Raw genomic sequence first — 18536 nt, 5'->3', positions numbered from 1 at the left:
GGTTTCGTGAATGCGGCAGATCTGGTCCACGAGCGCCAGATGAGAGCAGAAAGATGGTTAAGTTGTCCACGAGAACTGTAGACATTGGTGACCAGATCCTCAATGCATTAGGGGGCATATCCCGACAGCTGGCCACCATCTCCGGCACCATGACTGAGTACGTTCCATGGATGGCGGAGGTGCTGAAGGCGATAGCCAGGAACATTGCTGGCACAGGCCTCCCAGTGGTCCCAGAGCATGGCACTCCACACCTAGGCTTCGCACCACCATTGTCAACGATACATGAGAGGCAGGACCAAGATCCTGCTTCTGGATCCTTCAATGTTCCCACCTCGGCACCCCCCGCTCCCTTACCTATGCAACCACCACCTCAGCCTTCATCCCCCCCCAATGAGGCACCACCTGAGGAGCTCTTCGGCCAGGCAGCGTGGAGCGAGGAGGGGAAGGGGTAGAGGTGGGGAGAAGAAGGGGAGGGGGAAGGAAAGTGAGGTGTATGTCCGCAGGTGATGGCTGTGTTTTATCTCCATCTCAGTGTATGCAATTTGTTGTAATGTATGGGGGAAGGGCACCATTCTCCTGCTTTGCATTTGTGTTCTGTGTTGCTCGACATGTTGACCATTTGATTGATGCCAATGGTCGATAAAGTGGTGTGGGGGTGGGGTGTTTTTGCCCGTGATACTTATGATTTCAGACCAATGGTCGTATAAAATGTATTTTATTCAACATAACCTTGTTGTGCATTGTCTCAGATAGCTGGACCGTTACACACTGGTGATTCCTTAACATGAAAGGGTATAATTAAACTTAACTTGAATCAACTTAAGCTTTAAACTTAAACTTTAACGGGCACCAAAGTAATGCCCACCATTGATATCTGAGCTGCACACACAGCAGTGTGTCAGCTTTGTCAATTACAACAACTTTCTTTCAGGCAAATCGCTCATTTATGAGGTCCTGACATAAGAGTCTTGCAGCTATGTTGCCACCACAGGGCCTTTCGTATGCTCTGGAAGGGTCGTGGGGATGGTTGCATAGTCAGCCTGATTGTCTGGCCCGAGGTCAGCATCTAGCCCCTCGTCCTCCTCTTCCTCTCTCTCCTGAGGTGGACCATCAGTCCCTTCTGGCAATTCTTGTCCCCTCCTGATATCCAAGTTGTGCAGCATGCAGCACACGACCATGAATTGAGCTTACTTGCTCAGGGTTGTATTGTAGCTCCCCTCCTGAGTGCTTCAGGCATCTAAAGTGCTGCTTAAGCACAGTCATTGTTTTCTGGACTACATTGCGTGTGTCTCTATGGCTCTGGTTGTATCGCTTCTCGGCCTCGGTGTGGGTGTCACGCAGGAGGGTCATCAGCCAAGTGGCTAGGCCATATGGTTTGTCACCAAGCATCCAGCATTGTCCTTGTGACTGACTCTTAAACATGTCAGAGACAGCACTCTCACATAGGATGTGAGCCTCATCGAAGCTGCCCGGACATTTTGCATTCACTGCCCGTATTATCTGGTTGTGGTCGACAACTAGTTGGACCTTCAGGGAGTGAAATCCTCTTCTGTTGCGAAAAAGCTCTGGGTCCTGAGAAGGTGTCCACATGGCAATGTGCATATACTGTATTGCTCCCTGCACCTTGGGGAACTTAGCAATGCTGTAGAATGCTCCAGCCCTGTCAGTTTGAGCCTATGTGGTCATTGGGAAGCTGATAAAGTCCATCCTATGCGCGTACAGGGCCTCCGTGATCTGTATAATGCAGTGATGTGTGGCATGGTGAGACAGAGAGGAAATGTCGACCGCGGAGGCCCGAATGGAACCGGATGCGTAGAACGACAGTGCCGCGGTGACCTTGACCTCGACGGACAGTGATGTCCTGAAGGTGCTGGCAGGCTGCAGATCTGCCCTGATGAGCTGGCATATCTCACTGATCACCACTTTGTGGAAGCGCAGTCGCCGAAGGCAGGTTTTCTCGGACACGTCGCGGTAAGACCTCTTCTCCCTATATGTGCGGCGTGTGTATAGTCTGGACCTCCTTCTCATTCTGGCACGTCTTAGATTGGGCACATAATGGTGTGCATTAGACATTATGCCATTTGCACTCTGCAGCATCTGCGTAGTAATCAATGCAGGCTGAGAAATGGCTGGCCCCATTCCAAGAAAAGTATAACAGCGATTGATCAGAAGCAAAGAAACATAGAAAATAGGTGCAGGAGTAGGCCATTCAGCCCTTTGAGCCTGCACCGCCATTCAATAAGATCATGGTTGATCATTCCCTCAGTACCCCTTTCCTGCTTTCTCTCCATACCCCTTGATCCCCTTAGCCATAAGGGCCATATCTAACTCCCTCTTGAATATATCCAATGAACTGGCCTCAACAACTCTCTGCGGCAGGGAATTCCACAGGTTAACAACTCTCTGAGTGAAGAAGTTTCTCCTCATGTCAGTCCTAAATGGCCTACCCCTTATCCTAAGACTATGTCCCCAGGTTCTGACTTCCCCAACATCGGGAACATTCTTCCCGCATTTAACCTGTCCAGTCCCGTCAGAATCTTGTATGTTTCTATGAGATCCCCTCTCCTCCTTCTAAACTCCAGTGAATAAAGGCCCAGTTGATCCTGTCTCTCCTCATATGACAGTCCAGCCATCCCTGGAATCAGTCTGGTGAACCTTTGCTGCACTCCCTCAGTAGCAAGAATGTCTTTCCTCAGATTAGGAGATCAAAACTGAACACAATATTCCAGGTGAGGCCTCACTAAGGCCCTGTACAACTGCAGTAAGACCTCCCTACTCCTATACTCAAATCCCCTAGCTATGAAGGCCAACATACCATTTGCCTTCTTCACCGCCTGCTGTACCTGCATGCCAACTTTCAATGACTGATGAACCATGACACCCAGGTCTCGTTGCACCTCTCCTTTTCCTAATCTGCCGCCATTCAGATAATAATTTCAACACTAAAAGACACCTACAGTAAAACCCAATCGTCCACAGTTTGAAAAGATGTCTGATGAGATGGTCACTTCACCTGAGAAGAACTCCAGAGTCAATGCAAACTCCCCCGAAGTTGAAACAGCCTTTTCAATGAAGCGACCTGCGAATTGAAAAATGGCGTCCACACCGCTGTGATTAGTTCAGAACAGTTCCACTTTTTCAGAGCGGTGTTTTGGGCGAGCGATATTGTGGGCAAGATGTGTGCGAGGTGATGAAAGTGACGCTGGGCGATATACTGGGCGTTAGTTTCAGCAAATTTAATCTTTACGACAAAAGAAAGTGGGCGGTCGGTATTATTGAATCTTGACGTTAATTACGTGCTGAAAGTAATGCTGGCTGATATTATGGCCGTTTGTTTTGCCCATTCTGATGATTCCGCCCAAAAAAAGTGGGTGGGCAATATTATTTTTTCCTGGCGTTACATACATGCCGAAAGTAACGCTTGGCGATAAGTGTCCGGAAAATGGGCGTGAATTTCCATTTTGTGGCTAAATGGGCGATATCTGGGTGTTAGACCTGATTTCAGCAGAAAAATGGATGTTAAGTGGGCGTTATGCATGCAAAAATAATGGAAACTCTAGCGCCTAGTACTGAGCCCTGCGGAACCCCACTGAAAACAGCCTTCCAGTCACAAAAACACCCATTGACCATTTCCCTTTGCTTCTTGCCTCTGAGCCAATTTTGGATCCAGCTTGCCACTTTGTCTTGGATCCCATGGGCCTTTACTTTCGTGACCAGTCTGCCATGTTGGACCTTATCAAATGCCTTGCTAAATTCCAGTTACACTACATTCAATGCACGACCCTTATCGACCCTCCTTGTTATCTCCTCAAGTTAGTCAGACACGACCTTCCCTTTACTAATCCATGCCGACTGTTCTTGAATAATCTGTGTCTTTCTAAATGAAGATTTATCCTATCCCTCAGGATTTTTTCCAATAATTTTTCCACCACTGAAGTTAGGCTGACTGGCCCGTAATTACTCGGTCTATCCCTTTATCCCTTTTTAAACAAAGGTACAACGTTAGCAGTCCTCCAATCCTTCAGCACTGTAGCCAGAGAGGATTGGAAAATGATGGTCAGATCCTCTGCTATTTCCTCATTTGCTTCTCTTAACAGCCTGGAACACATTCCATCCGGGCCTGGGGATTTATCCACTTTCAAAGCTGCTAAATCCCTTAATACTTCCTCTCTCACTATGTTTATTTCATCTAATAATTCACACTCCTCCTCCCTGATTGAAAATGTCTGCATCACCCCTCTCTTTTGTAAAAACAGATGCAAAGTATTCATTAAGAACCATTCTGTGGGACCTGATTAACTGGGACCTGATTAATTTATAATTATAGAGTAGCTGTGTGCTGTGTACGTGCTCACTAACAATGGAAAAGGTTGCAGCGTGGTTGGGGCCAAAGCACAGTCACCGGGTTAAGTGCTGTTCCGACCAGATACCAGGAACATGCTGCGAAACAGTGAACAGCAGGAGGAAGGGGCATGTTGTGGTAATCACATCATGACCAAGACGATTGCTATCTGCAATGGGCAGCTGGGTCATAACCAGCGTCCAGTCCGGAGTCGACAAACTGACCCCAGTAACAGCAGGGGAGCCAATCAGGGAATGGGAAAACCCCACGTTCACGACTATAACTGAAGCTGTAACACGCGGTAGAGTGCGCTTTATTCTTAGTCACTGTAAGATGTAACTGAATGTAACTGAGCCAATAAAGTTTGCCTGGATACTACCACCGGACTTGAGTCTCGTCAACTGCTAAGAATATAAGAGACCCTACATCTACCCACGTCTTCTGTCTCCATAGACAGATTACCTTTCTGGTCTCTAATAGGTCCCACTCTTTCTTTAGTTATCCACTTGTTCTTAATGTATTTATAAAACATCTTTGGGTTTTCCTTGATTTTACTTGCTAAAATTTCTGTATGCTCTCTCTTTGCTTTCCTAATTTCCTTTTTAATTTCACCCCTGCACTTTCTACACTCGTCTAGGGTTTCGACAGTATTGAGCCCTTAGTATCTGTCATAAGCCTCCCTTTTTTTCTTTATCCTACCCAGTATGCCCCTTGACATCCAGGGGGCTCTAGATTTTTTAGTCTCACCCTTTTTCTTTAAGGGAACATACTTGCTCTGTACCCTCAGGATCTCCTCCTTGAATGCCTCCCACTGCTCTGACACTGATTTACCTTCAAGTAGCTGTTTCCAGTCTAACTCACATCGCAGCTTAGTAAAATTGGCTTTTCCCCAATTGAGAACTTTTATTCCTGTTCTATCTTTGTCCTTTTCCATAACTACCCTAAATCTAACTGAATTATGATCACGAGCAGCAAAATGCTCTCCCACTGATACCGTTTCCACCTGCCCAGTTTTATTCCCTAAGACTAAGTCCAGAATCAACCCCTCATTTGTTTGGGCTTGCTACATACTGATCAATAAAGTTTTACTGAATGCATTTTACGAATTCTGCACCCTTTATACTTTTCACAATAATTCTATCCCAGTTAAATTTTGGGTAGTTGAATTCCCCTACTATTACTGCCCTATAGTTTTTGCACTTCTCAGAAATTTGCCTACATATTTGCTCTTCTATCTCTCTGACTTTTTGGGGGTCTATAGTACACTGCCAGCAGTGTGATTGCCCCTTTTTTGTTCTTCAATTCAACCCATACGGCCTCATTTGATGATTCATCGAACATATCATCCCTTCTCACACCTGTAATTGTTTCTTTAATCAATAGAAACATAGAAACATAGAAAATAGGTGCAGGAGTAGACCATTCAGCCCTTCGAGCCTGCGCCACCATTCAATATGATCATGGCTGATCATGCAACTTCAGTACCCCTTTCCTACTTTCTCTCCATACACCTTGATCCCTTTAGCCATAAGGGCCACATCTAACTCCCTTTTGAATATATCTAATGAACTGGCCTCAACAACTCTCTGTGGTAGTGAATTCCACAGGTTCACAACTCTCTGGGTGAAGAAGTTTCTCCTCATCTCGGTCCTAAATGGCTTATCCCTTATCCTGAGACTGTGACCCCTGGTTCTGGACTTCCCCAACATTGGGAACATTCTTCCTGCATCTAACCTGTCCAAACCCGTCAGAATTTTATATGTTTCTATGAAATCCCCTCTCATTCTTCTAAATTCCAATGAATATTAGCCTTGTCAATCCAGTCTTTCTTCATATGTCAGTCCTGCCATCCCGGCAATCAGTCTGGTGAACCTTCGCTGCACTCCCTCAATAGCAAGAATGTCCTTCCTCAGATTAGGAGACCAAAACTGTACACAATTTTCGAGGTGTGGCCTCACCAAGGCCCTGTACAACTGCAGTAAGACCTCCCTGCTTCTATACTCAAATCCTCTCGCTATGAAAGCCAACATGCCATTTGCCTTCTTCACCGCCTGCTGTACCTGCATGCCAACCTTCAATGACTGATGTACCATGACACCCAGATCTCGTTGCACCTCCCCTTTTCCTAATCTGTCACCATTCAGATAATATTCTGCCTTCTTGTTTTTGCCACCAAAGTGGATAACCTCACATTTATCTACATTATAGTGCATCTGCTATGCATTTGCCCACTCACCCAACCTGTCCAAGTCACCCTGCAGCCTCTTAACATTCTTCTCACATTTCACACTGCCATCCAGCTTAGTGTCATCTGCAAACTTGGAGATATTACATTGAATTAGAAACATAGAAACATGGAAACATAGAAAATAGGTGCAGGAGTAGGCCATTCAGCCCTTCGAGCCTGCACCGCCATTCAATGAGTTCATGGCTGAACATGCAACTTCAGTACCCCATTCCTACTTTCTCACCATACCCCTTGATCCCCCTAGCAGTAAGGACTACATCTAACTCCTTTTAGAATATATTTAGTGAATTGGCCTCAACAACTTTCTGCGGTAGAGAATTCCACAGATTCACCACTCTCTGGGTGAAGAAGTTTCTCCTCATCTCGGTCCTAAATGGCTTACCCCTTATCCTTAGACTGTGACCCCTGGTTCTGGACTTCCCCAACATTGGGAACATTCTTCCTGCATCCAACCTGTCTAAACCCATCAGAATTTTAAACGTTTCTATGAGATCCCCTCTCATTCTTCTGAACTCCAGTGAATACAAGCCCAATTGATCCAGTCTTTCTTGATAGGTCAGTCCCGCCATCCCAGGAATCAGTCTGGTAAACATTCGCTGCACTCCCTCAATAGTAAGAATGTCCTTCCTCAAGTTAGGAGACCAAAACTGTACACAATACTCCAGATGTGGCCTTACCAAGGCCCTGTACAACTGTAGTAACACCTCCCTGCCCCTGTACTCAAATCCCCTTGCTATGAAGGCCAACATGCCATTTGCTTTCTTAACCATCTGCTGTACCTGCATGCCAACCTTCAATGACTGATGTACCATGACACCCAGGTCTCGTTGCACCTCCACTTTTCCTAATCTGTCACCATTCAGATAATAGTCTGTCTCTCTGTTTTTACCACCAAAGTGGATAACCTCACATTTATCCACATTATACTTCACCTGCCATGCATTTACCCACTCACCTAACCTATCCAAGTCATTCTGCAGCCTCACAGCATCCTCCTCGCAGCTCACACTGCCACCCAACTTAGTGTCATCTGCAAATTTGGAGATACTACATTTAATCCCCTCGTCTAAATCATTAATGTACAATGTAAACAGCTGGGGCCCCAGCACAGAACCTTGCGGTACCCCACTAGTCACTGCCTGCCATTCTGAAAAGTACCCATTTACTCCTACTCTTTGCTTCCTGTCTGCCAACCAGTTTTCAATCCACATCAGCACACTACCCCCCAATCCCATGTGCTTTAACTTTGCACATTAATCTCTTGTGTGGGACCTTGTCGAAAGCCTACTGAAAGTCCAAATACACCACATCAACTGGTTCTCCCTTGTCCACTCTACTGGAAACATCCTCAAAAAATTCTAGAAGATTTTTCAAGCATGATTTCCCTTTCACAAATCCATGCTGACTTGGACCTATCATGTCACCTCTTTCCAAATGCGCTGCTATGACATCCTTAATAATTGATTCCATCATTTTACCCACTACCGATGTCAGGCTGACCGGTCTATAATTCCCTGTTTTCTTTCTCCCTCCTTTTTTAAAAAGTGGGATTACATTGGCTACCCTCCACTCCATAGGAACTGATTCAGAGTCTATGGAATGTTGGAAAATGACTGTCAATGCATCTGCTATTTCCAAGGCCACCTCCTTAAGTACTCTGGGATGCAGACCATCAGGCCCTGGGGACTTATCGGCCTTCAATCCCATCAATTTCCCCAACACAATTTCCCGATGAATAAGGATTTCCCTCAGTTCCTCCTCCTTACTAGACCCCCCGACCCCTTTTATAACCGGAAGGTTGTTTGTGTCCTCCTTAGTGAATACCGAACCAAAGTACTTGTTCAATTGGTCTGCCATTTCTTTGTTCCCCGTTATGACTTCCCCTGATTCTGACTGCAGGATCCTACGTTTGTCTTGACTAACCTTTTTCTCTTTACATATCTATAGAAGCTTTTGCAGTCCGTTTTAATGTTCCCTGCAAGCTTCCACTCGGACTCTATTTTCCCTGCCCTAATCAAACCCTCTGTCCTCCTCTGCTGAGTTCTAAATTTCTCCCAGTCCCCGGGTTCGTTGCTATTTCTGGCCAATTTATATGCCACTTTCTTGGCTTTAATACTATCCCTGATTTCCCTTGATAGCCACGGTTGAGCCACCTTCCCTTTTTTATTTTTACGCCAGACAGGGATGTACAACTGTTGTAGTTCATCCATGCGGTCTCTAAATGTCTGCCATTGCCCATCCACAGTCAACCCCTTAAGTATCATTCACCAATCTATCCTAGCCAATTCACGCCTCATACCTTCAAAGTTACCCTTCTTTAAGTTCTGGACCATGGTCTTTGAATTAATTGTTTCTTTCTCCATCCTAATGTAGAATTCCACCATATTATGATCACTCTTCCCAAAGGGGCCTTGCACAATGAGGTTGCTAATTAATCCTCTCTCAGTACACAACACCCAGTCTAAGATGGCCTCCCCCCTCCTTTGTCTAAATCATTAATGTATATTATAAATAGCTGAGGTCCCAGCACCGAACCCTGTGGTACCCCACTAGTCACTGCCTTATATTCTGAAAAGGACCCGCTTATTCATACTCTTGGCTTCCTATCTGCCAACCAGTTCTCTATCCAAGTCAATACATTACCCCCAATACCATGTGCTTTAATTTTGCACACTAATCTCTTGTGTGGGACCTTGTCAAAATCTTTTGAAAATCCAAATACACCACATCAACTGGTTCTACCTTGTCCACTCTATTAGTTACATCCTCAAAAATTTTTAGAAGATTTGTCAAGCAAGATTTCCCTTTCATAAATTCATGCTGACTTGGACCGATCCTGTCACTGCTTTCCAAACGCGCTGCTATTACATCTTTAAAAATTGATTCCAACATTTTCCCCACTACCGATGTCAGGCTGACCAGTCTATAATTCCCTGTTTTCTCTCTCCCTCCTTTTTTAAAAAGTGGGGTTACATTAGCTACCCTCCAATCCATAGGAACTGATCCACAGTCTATAGAATGTTGGAAAATGAGCACCAATGCATCCACTATTTCTACGGCCACTTCCTTAAGTACTCTGGGATGTAGCATGGATTCATGAAGGGGAAATCATGTTTAACTAATTTACTGGAATTCTTTGAGGATATAACGAGCATGGTGGATCGAGGTGTACTGATGGATGTGGTGTATTTAGATTTCCAAAAGGCATTCGATAAGGTGCCACACAAAAGGTTACTGCAGAAGATAGAGGTACGCGGAGTCAGAGGAAATGTATTAGCATGGATAGAGAATTGGCTGGCGAACAGAAAGCAGAGAGTCGGGATAAATGGGTCCTTTTCGGGTTGGAAATCGGTGGTTAGTGGTGTGCCACAGGGATCGGTGCTGGGACCACAACTGTTTACAATATACATAGATGACCTAGAAGAGGGGACAGAGTGTAATGTAACAAAATTTGCAGATGACACAAAGATTAGTGGGAAAGCGGGTTGTGTAGAGGACACAGAGAGGCTGCAAAGAGATTTGGATAGGTTAAGCGAATGGGCTAAGGTTTGGCAGATGGAATACAATGTTGGAAAGTGTGAGGTCGTCCACCTTGGGATAAAAAACAGTAAAAGGGAATATTATTTGAATGGGGAGAAATTACAACATGCTGCGGTGCAGAGGGACCTTGTGCATGAATCCCAAAAAGTTAGTTTGCAGGTGCAGCAGGTAATCAGGAAGGCGAATGGAATGTTGGCCTTCATTGCGAGAGGGATGGAGTACAAAAGCAGGGAGGTCCTGCTGCAACTGTATAGGGTATTGGTAACGCCGCATCTGGAGTACTGCGTGCAGTTTTGGTCACCTTACTTAAGGAAGGATATACTAACTTTGGAGGGGGTACAGAGACGATTCACTAGACTGATTCCGGAGATGAGGGGGTTACCTTATGATGATGGATTGAGTAGACTGGTTCTTTACTCGTTGGAGTTCAGAAGGATGAGGGGTGATCTTATAGAAACATTTAAAATAATGAAAGGGATAGACAAGATAGAGGCGGAGAGGTTGTTTCCACTGGTCGGGGAGACTAGAACTCGGGGGCACAGCCTCAAAATACGGGGGAGCCAATTTAAAATCGAGTTGAGAAGGAATTTCTTCTCCCAGAGGGTTGTGAATCTGTGGAATTCTCTGCCCAAGGAAGCAGTTGAAGCTAGCTCATTGAATGTATTCAAGTCACAGATAGATAGATTTTTAACCAATAAGGGAATTAAGGGTTACGGGGAGCGGGCGGGTAAGTGGAGCTGAGTCCACGGCCAGATCAGCCATGATGTTATTGAATGGCGGAGCAGGCTCGAGGGGCTAGATGGCCTACTCCTGTTCCTAATTCTTATGTTCTTATGTTCCTATGTTCTTATGAGTATCAGGCCCTGGGGATTTATTGACCTTCAATCCCATCAAATTCCCTATTACAATTTCCTGACTAATAAGGATTTCCTTCAGTTCCTCCTTCTCGCTAGACCCTCGGTCCCCGAGTATTTCCGGAAGGTTATTTGTGTCTTCCTTAATGAAGACAGAACCAAGGTATTTGTTCAATTGGTCTGCCATTTCTTTGTTCCCCATTATAAATTCACCTGATTCTGACTGCAAGGGACCTATATTTGTCTTCACTAATCTTTTTCTCTTCACATATCTATAGAAGCTTTTGCAGTCAGTTTTTATGTTCCCTGCAAGCTTCCTCTCATACTCTATTTTCCCTATCCTAATTAAACCCTTTGTCCTCCTCTGCGAACCCCCTTCTTTTTTTGCCCCCCTCTCTATCCCGTCTGAAAACCCTGTAGCCAGGAATGTTGAGCTGCCATACCGGCCCTTCTTTCACCCATGTTTCCCACATTACAACAGTGACTGCACTTCAAAAGTATTTCATTGGCTGTAAAGCACTTTGAGACGTCCGCTGGTCGTGAAAAACGCTATATAAATGAAAGTTCTTTCTTCCTTCCTTCCTTCCTTCCTTTCTTTTCTTCTTTTCTTTCTTCTTTTCTTTCTTCTTTTCTTTCCTTTCCTTTTCTGTCTTTCATCTATAATATCATGCTCCCAAGTGTCTATCTGTGCTCTCAGGTCATCTGCCTTCTTCCCTAGATTTCTTGCATTGAAGTATATACCATTTAGCACTGCCATACTTCCTAGTTGTCTATTTTCTAGGCTTTGTTTCCTCTGTCTTCCTAATTCACTTTCTAATTTTCTGCTTTCCAATTCCAGCTTTGCTTCTCTCCCTTCTGAATCTACTGTCAGCTTCCCATCTCGCTGTCAAGCTAGTTTAAACCCTCCCCACAGCACTAGCAATCCCCCCAACCCCCACCTCCCCCCGCGAGGATACTGGTCTCGGCTCTGATGAGGTGCAACCCGTCCGGCCTGTACAGGTCCCACTTCCCCCAGAAATCGTCCCCATGCCTTAGAAATCAAAAGCCCTCCTTCCTGCATCATCTCTGCCGCCACATTCATCTGCTCTATCCTTTTGTTTCTGTACTCACTTGCACGTGGCATCAGGAGTAATACGGAGATTACTACCTTTGAGGTCCTGCTTTTTAATCTGTTTCCTAGCTACCTAAAATCTGTCTGCAAGACCTCATCCCTCTTTCTACCTATATAATGTTTTACCTACCTATCAGCTGGTTGCTGTTAGGAGAGGGTGTTAGTTCAAGTGCTAGCCACCAAAATGGCAAGCAGCCTCCTTACTTAGCGATACCAGGCAATTTCAGTGGCAATCAGCTGCGTAATGATCCTCTGGAAAGCCGTTCCGAGTGCAAGCTTTAAATCCTTTACCAAGATGATGTCTTGCATTAGATATGGGCTAAACTGGTGTTTCAGCTCAAGACCCCACCTTGACCACCTCGGAGGCTTTTTAGCGCCGGCAAAAATCGCACGCCAGGTCTCCTCTCAAGATTCTTTTCAGTAACAAAAGCTAGTACAGCTCTAAGGGTCTTTTTTATAATTTAGAGCCCTAAGTCTGTAACATCTTTGTTGCTCTCCACTAAACTTTCTCCAGTACATGAATGTCCTTCTCAAAGTAAGCTTTCCAAAACTGCACACATTATTCTAAATTAAGCCTCGCTAGTGATCCATACAGGAGTAACTTGTTCCATCTTATAGTCAAATGCCTTTGATATTATTTATTGTGGGATGAAATTCTTCAGATCACGAGCAGTAATAATTCAGTGTTCCAGCTTATTAAACAGTTTTTGTTGTACCTCCCGTTAGCGCCCCCACGGCTTTGCGACCGGGCGCGGCGATGACATCGACTCCCGCCATAATTGGTGGGGGTTTTGCGTCAGTGGTACAGCATTGTATCCTGATTCCCTTCACCTGGAGTTCGTGACGTCATCGCCGAGCGCATCGTCTCGATAGTGCAGCGGACCCAAAATTGCCTTCCGTCCCCTGCAGCAGTGCGGGCGAAAACACTGGCAACTGCAGGAGGTGTGTATCAGGCCGCCGGCTGCTTTGTGGGCGATGCTTAAAGGCGAGGTGGACAAGGTAAGTAAAAAAAAAAGTACCTTTTTTCTTCTAGGTTTTACCCGAGTTCCTGCCCGCGATCGATCAGCCTGACACTCTACTCGAGTGCCGGGCTGATCGCGGGGATCACGGCTGCTGTGGTGGTCCAGGTAGATACTTTTTATTTTGTAGAGCTTGCAGTGGTGGCCCTTATCTTTGAGGAAGGGAAGGGCTCTTTGAACGTGGAAGTGCTGCACGGCCCAGTGTGTAGCACTGCTGAAGTCTCCGCCCCGCCTGTGCTCCAAGAAGGAAGTCGAGTGCAAATGGCAAATTTTTTTAAAGTTTCAAATCATTAGCACCTGGCGCTAACTTTTCAAACTTTTCAAAATTAGTGCTCCAAATGGGGCAATAGTTCATTTTGTTAAATAGATTTATATACCCAGAAAATTTCTTGCATAATTACACAGTATTGGATGCACATGATGGCATCTGAGCAGAAACAGTAATGACTCTGATCTCAAATATTTGTTAAGTGCAGTTTCTTCTATTAAGTTGTTTTTTATTTCCTTAATGCAGCTCCTTTACTTCAGTGGTAATAAATTTGATCATTAACATTTGGAAACTGATCTGTTGAATGCAGACTGCAAGGGAGTTGATGTGTTTCGGCGTTTGTGAGCTCTCCTCCAACGTCATGAGTCACATCCCCAGTGGAATTGTAATATTATTCTAATGCCTATATTTACCACAGTGCTGCAGAGCATTTAACAGAAAATCAGCTCTAAAATAGATTGCTTAAACCTTTAACATCCGCGTCTGCTCTCATACCATTTCTGCATGCAACCTACAACACAGTTAAATTACCGACAGGCAGGGTAATGAAATTCACTCTCCCCCCTATCAAACCCTGTTCATAAGACAGATGTTTATTAAAATAAACAAGATAATAGCTGACAGTTAAATAAATCAGTTAATTGCTGGTCATATATTTTGCAGCAGTAGGTGATATCCATCTCACCCTAAAGGCAGCAGGGAAGAAGACCTGGGTGAAAATGAATTATTCCTATAAATTATTTCCTTGTGAAATAGGATGGAGCTCATTCTATTCCCAGGGATATCTTTCAGTGTTGGAACCATCAATGCACAGTGTGGGAGAGTAATGCACACAGTTTTATTTTCTTGATGGAACAAAACAGAACTTTTAATTATTTCACATATAAATCACCTTGTTGGGTCAAATATGCTTTCAAACTACAAACTACTTATTAGCCCATCAGATGGCTGCTAAATGCTTGCCAGCTGAGTGACCCTGATGATTTCACTGATCTGGTCACTGCTGAAAATAAGCAGCTGTTAAATGAAAATCTTTGATGGTTATTGCTTCTGTTGAAATATTCACACCCTTATATTGCCTATTAAAAAATAGCTCTTTTCTCATAAATTTTCTAGCCTCCCCCCTATGCTCCTGAAGGTATTAATTCTTTACTGAGATATGATTCCATGATTTCCAGGCTCTCTGGCACCTCATCCAAGTGGCCATTATTTGACTGCAAAGGGCATTACAGTCCAGCCTGTCATGTCTTTACCTGACCTTCAGACCTCTGCACTTTCCAGCAAAGGCCATGAATAATGATCAGGAGCTTGAACTGTGGCCAATTTTCCCCTCATTATCCCTAGATACCAGACTAAATGTGGTGCCTATGGCTGACTCTTCTGGGATCATCTAACTGGGGATCAAACCTGGAACCTTCCTGGTCTTATGACTGGTCTTCAGCTACTCAATGTATTACCTTTACACTACAATTTTGGCAGTGAAGCCACATCTCTGTGGTGCTTCATTGATACTACAAGGGAAATGTTGTGGGTTTCCATTCTGGGACCACATACCTGTATTGGGACCACGTACCTGTAAAGGGACCACATACCTGTATTGGGACCACGTACCTGTATTGGGACCACATACCTGTATTGGGACCACGTACCTGTATTGGGACCACATACCTGTATTCGGACTATGTACCTGTATTGGGACCACGTACCTGTATTGGGACCACGTACCTGTATTGGGACCACATACCTGTATTCGGACCATGTACCTGTATTGGGAACAGACAGCCTCCAAATTTCCGATACGCTCTTGCACTGCACGGTCAATATCCTACACGCTACACGTCTTGCACAATATTTCTTATTTGAAAAAAAGCACTTTTTATTCCCTTAGTACCTCGTTGGAAGGTCAGCCCAGATTATTATTTCTGATGCACATGTGACATTGTAAGAGTAGAGAAAACTAGAATAAACTCATAGGTTCAAATTCCTGTGGATTCAAAACATATACTTATTAGATGATAATTCTGATAGCCCATGTTGCCAACAAAAATTCAGAAATTGGAAGTTGTGTCACTTGTAACTAATCTTTAGTTGACCTGAAGCAATATTTCAAATTACTGCAATGTAAACATGATCTTATATTTTGTGTGAGGAAAATAAACCTTTCCCTAGGGTCTCTGTAAGTCTTTATTGTTTGGACTGGACAGATTTAACCATCACAAATGCATTATATTTTAATCCTCTTAATTTTTTCTCCTTTGCACAAACTAAAGTGTAGATTTTATCTGATGTTACATATGTTTATGTTGGCATGTTTAAAAAAATGTTTCCCACAGCCCCATCTCTTTTGCTGAGGGCTTTGGTTAAGACATCTCCCGGGGCATTGTTCGTGGTGAGTTAGAGGATACACTGGGGGAGAAATTGGGCTTGGTAGCACCCATTTGTTGGGCACCACAAGGCCCCTTCAGGTTCCAAAACGGCTGCGGCGCAAGCGCACACTTCTGACGTGAAGTGCATCAGGCACCATATTGGTAAAGGGGTTCGCACGCGTGTACTGGGAATATTCAGAGAAGACAGATCATGACATCAATCAGCATGCAATGCTGATTTGATGCCAGTGCTGCCATTTTGGAGCTCCATACTCCAGCCTATGTCCTCTCTCAACCTCCCACAGCTGAACACGGGTCCAACAGCATGACGAACCCTGCCACCAACGCAATTTAAAGGGATCATCAACAACTTACAGGTTAGATGCTGAATTATTTCTTCTGGCTGTTGCTGCAATTCTACACATTTTGGAACTTTTCCATATTTGTTAAAAGTTTCAATAATCTTCAGGGAACAGTTTGGCTGGTGCTGAAGTACTTTTTGGTGATTTAAAGGCTTGTGCTAAAAAATGTTGCTTCCAGACATGGGTGCCCCAGTAGAGCTTCTTCTTGACATTGAACATGATTGGGAGAATGAGAAAAGGTCATGCAGGGCAGGAGAAGCTGCTAGAAGAGGGAGAAGGAAGAGAGGGAGAAAGGCTCTTCTGAGGAGGCCATATCTGTAGAGGGTCTTTACGGAGCAGATCTGTTAGAGAACGGATTGCAGGAGTGCGAAAAAGTCTCTGAGCATGTGCTCCAAATGTCCTTCAAATTCACAATGTCCTGCCAGGTGTCTTAGCTCGGCGACATAACTCGTCACTTCCTGGCCTTCAGACCTTTTGTAGGTATAGAACCGGGACCTCGCCATCAGCGCGCTTTCCTTCGGGTTCAAATGCTCTCAGACCAGTGTGCACAAATCATCGTACTATTTCTCCTTGGGTTTCGCTGGAGTCAGCAGATTTTTCATGAGGCCATACGTTGGTGCCCCACAGACGATGAGGAGGATCGCCATTCGTTTGGCAGCGTTCTCTTCTCCATCTAGCTCGTTGGCTATGAAGTATTGGTCGAGTCACTCTACAAAAGTTTCCCAATCATCTCCCTCTGAGAATTTCTCCAGGATGCCCACTATTCTCTGCATCTTTGGGTTCACTATCTGTATCTCGTCGCCTGTTGTTATGTATGGAAAAAGTGTCAGACTGAACACTGTGAGCTCAAAGTAAAGTGTGACCTTAGTCTTTTATTGCAGGTCTCCAGAGTGCCTTTCCAACCTCCTTAAATACCTGTGCTCCCAAAGGATTATGGGATCTCTTGGGACTCCAGGGGATGAACAGAGTAAATACAAGTTTACATATATAACATGGATGGCACGCTTCAGGAGGTGGTTACTCTGAATCTGAAGAGTGTGCAGGCAGAGAGGGAATGGGTGAATGCCAGCTGGACAAGGAGGAGTAGGCATTTAGTGCAGGAGTACCCTGAGTGCATCTTGCTCTCTAACCAGTAAATATTGGTGAGGGTGATGCTTCTTCTGAGGAGTACAGCAAGAGCCAAGTCCTTGACACTTTGGATGGCTCAGCTGTACAGGGCGGGAGAAGGAAGATTGGGAAAGCAATAGTGATAGGTGATTCAATAGGAAGAGACAGGCAATTCTGGTATGTTGCCTCACTGGTGTCAGGTTAAAAATGCCACTGAGCGGCTGCAGAACATTCTGATGCAGGAGGGTGAACAGCCAGAGGTTGTGGTCCATATCGGTATCAACAACATAGGTAGAAAGACGGATGAGGTCCTGCAAGCAGATTTTAGGGAGTTAGGAAAGAGATTAATATTCAGGACCTCAAATGTAGTAATCTCCGGATTACTCCTCGTGCCATGCACGAGTGAGTATAGAAATAGGAGGGCAGAGCAGATAATGCATGGCTGGAGAGATGGTGCAGAAGGGAGAGTTTTAGATTCCTGGGGCATTGGGACTGGTTTCTGGGGGAGGTGAGACCTGTACAGGCCGGATAGGTTGCACTTCAATAGAGCCGGGGCCAATATCCTCATGGGGAGGTTGGCTAGTGTTGTTGGGGAGGGTTTAAACTAATTTGGCAGCAGGTTGGGCACCAGGATGTAGCATTAGAAAGGGGAAATAAAGTGCTCAAAGGATTGGAAGAAACAGATAGCACTAGAGTAAGAAATGGAATGGTATTAGGTGGGGTCAGACTAAGAGAGAATACAAGAAGGTCTAAGATAGGTTTAAAGTGCATTGTGCAAATGCACGAAGGTTGCAACAACAACAACAACAACTTGTATTTATATAGCGCCTTTAACATAGCAATGTCCCAAGGTGCTTCACAGGAGTATTATGCGATAACAATTTGACACCGAGCCGCATAAGTAGAACTTGCAGGCGTAAATAGCTACATGGGAATATGATGTTGTGGCGCAAAGAGCCAAAATTAATGGCAAAATTTTTTCGTGGCTGGGCCACCCCATATTCAGCTCCATAAATGAACAAATGGGTTCCAGCACTAATGAACCCTTCCAACCTGGATTTTTCAGTGTTGTGGCTGCCTTAATTTGAACATTATCACCACTGAGAAATTCAACATGCAGGTAAGGGTTTCTAATGAACCAGCAGATCCCTGGCCTTTTTAAAGGCCAAGGTTTGCAGCAGGGCCCTGAGGGGGGAAGGAGTTTGGAAGGATGGCTGGTGTAAGAGGTGCAAGGAGAGCCAACAGGTTCACTCATGTGGAGCTGGAGACACTGATGGACAGTGTGGAGAACAGAAGAAGAATGCTGTTTCCTGACATGG

Source organism: Pristiophorus japonicus, chromosome 1 (genome assembly GCF_044704955.1).
Source record: "Pristiophorus japonicus isolate sPriJap1 chromosome 1, sPriJap1.hap1, whole genome shotgun sequence".
Taxonomy (NCBI): domain Eukaryota; kingdom Metazoa; phylum Chordata; class Chondrichthyes; family Pristiophoridae; genus Pristiophorus; species Pristiophorus japonicus.
Note: the sequence above shows the minus strand (reverse complement) of the source record.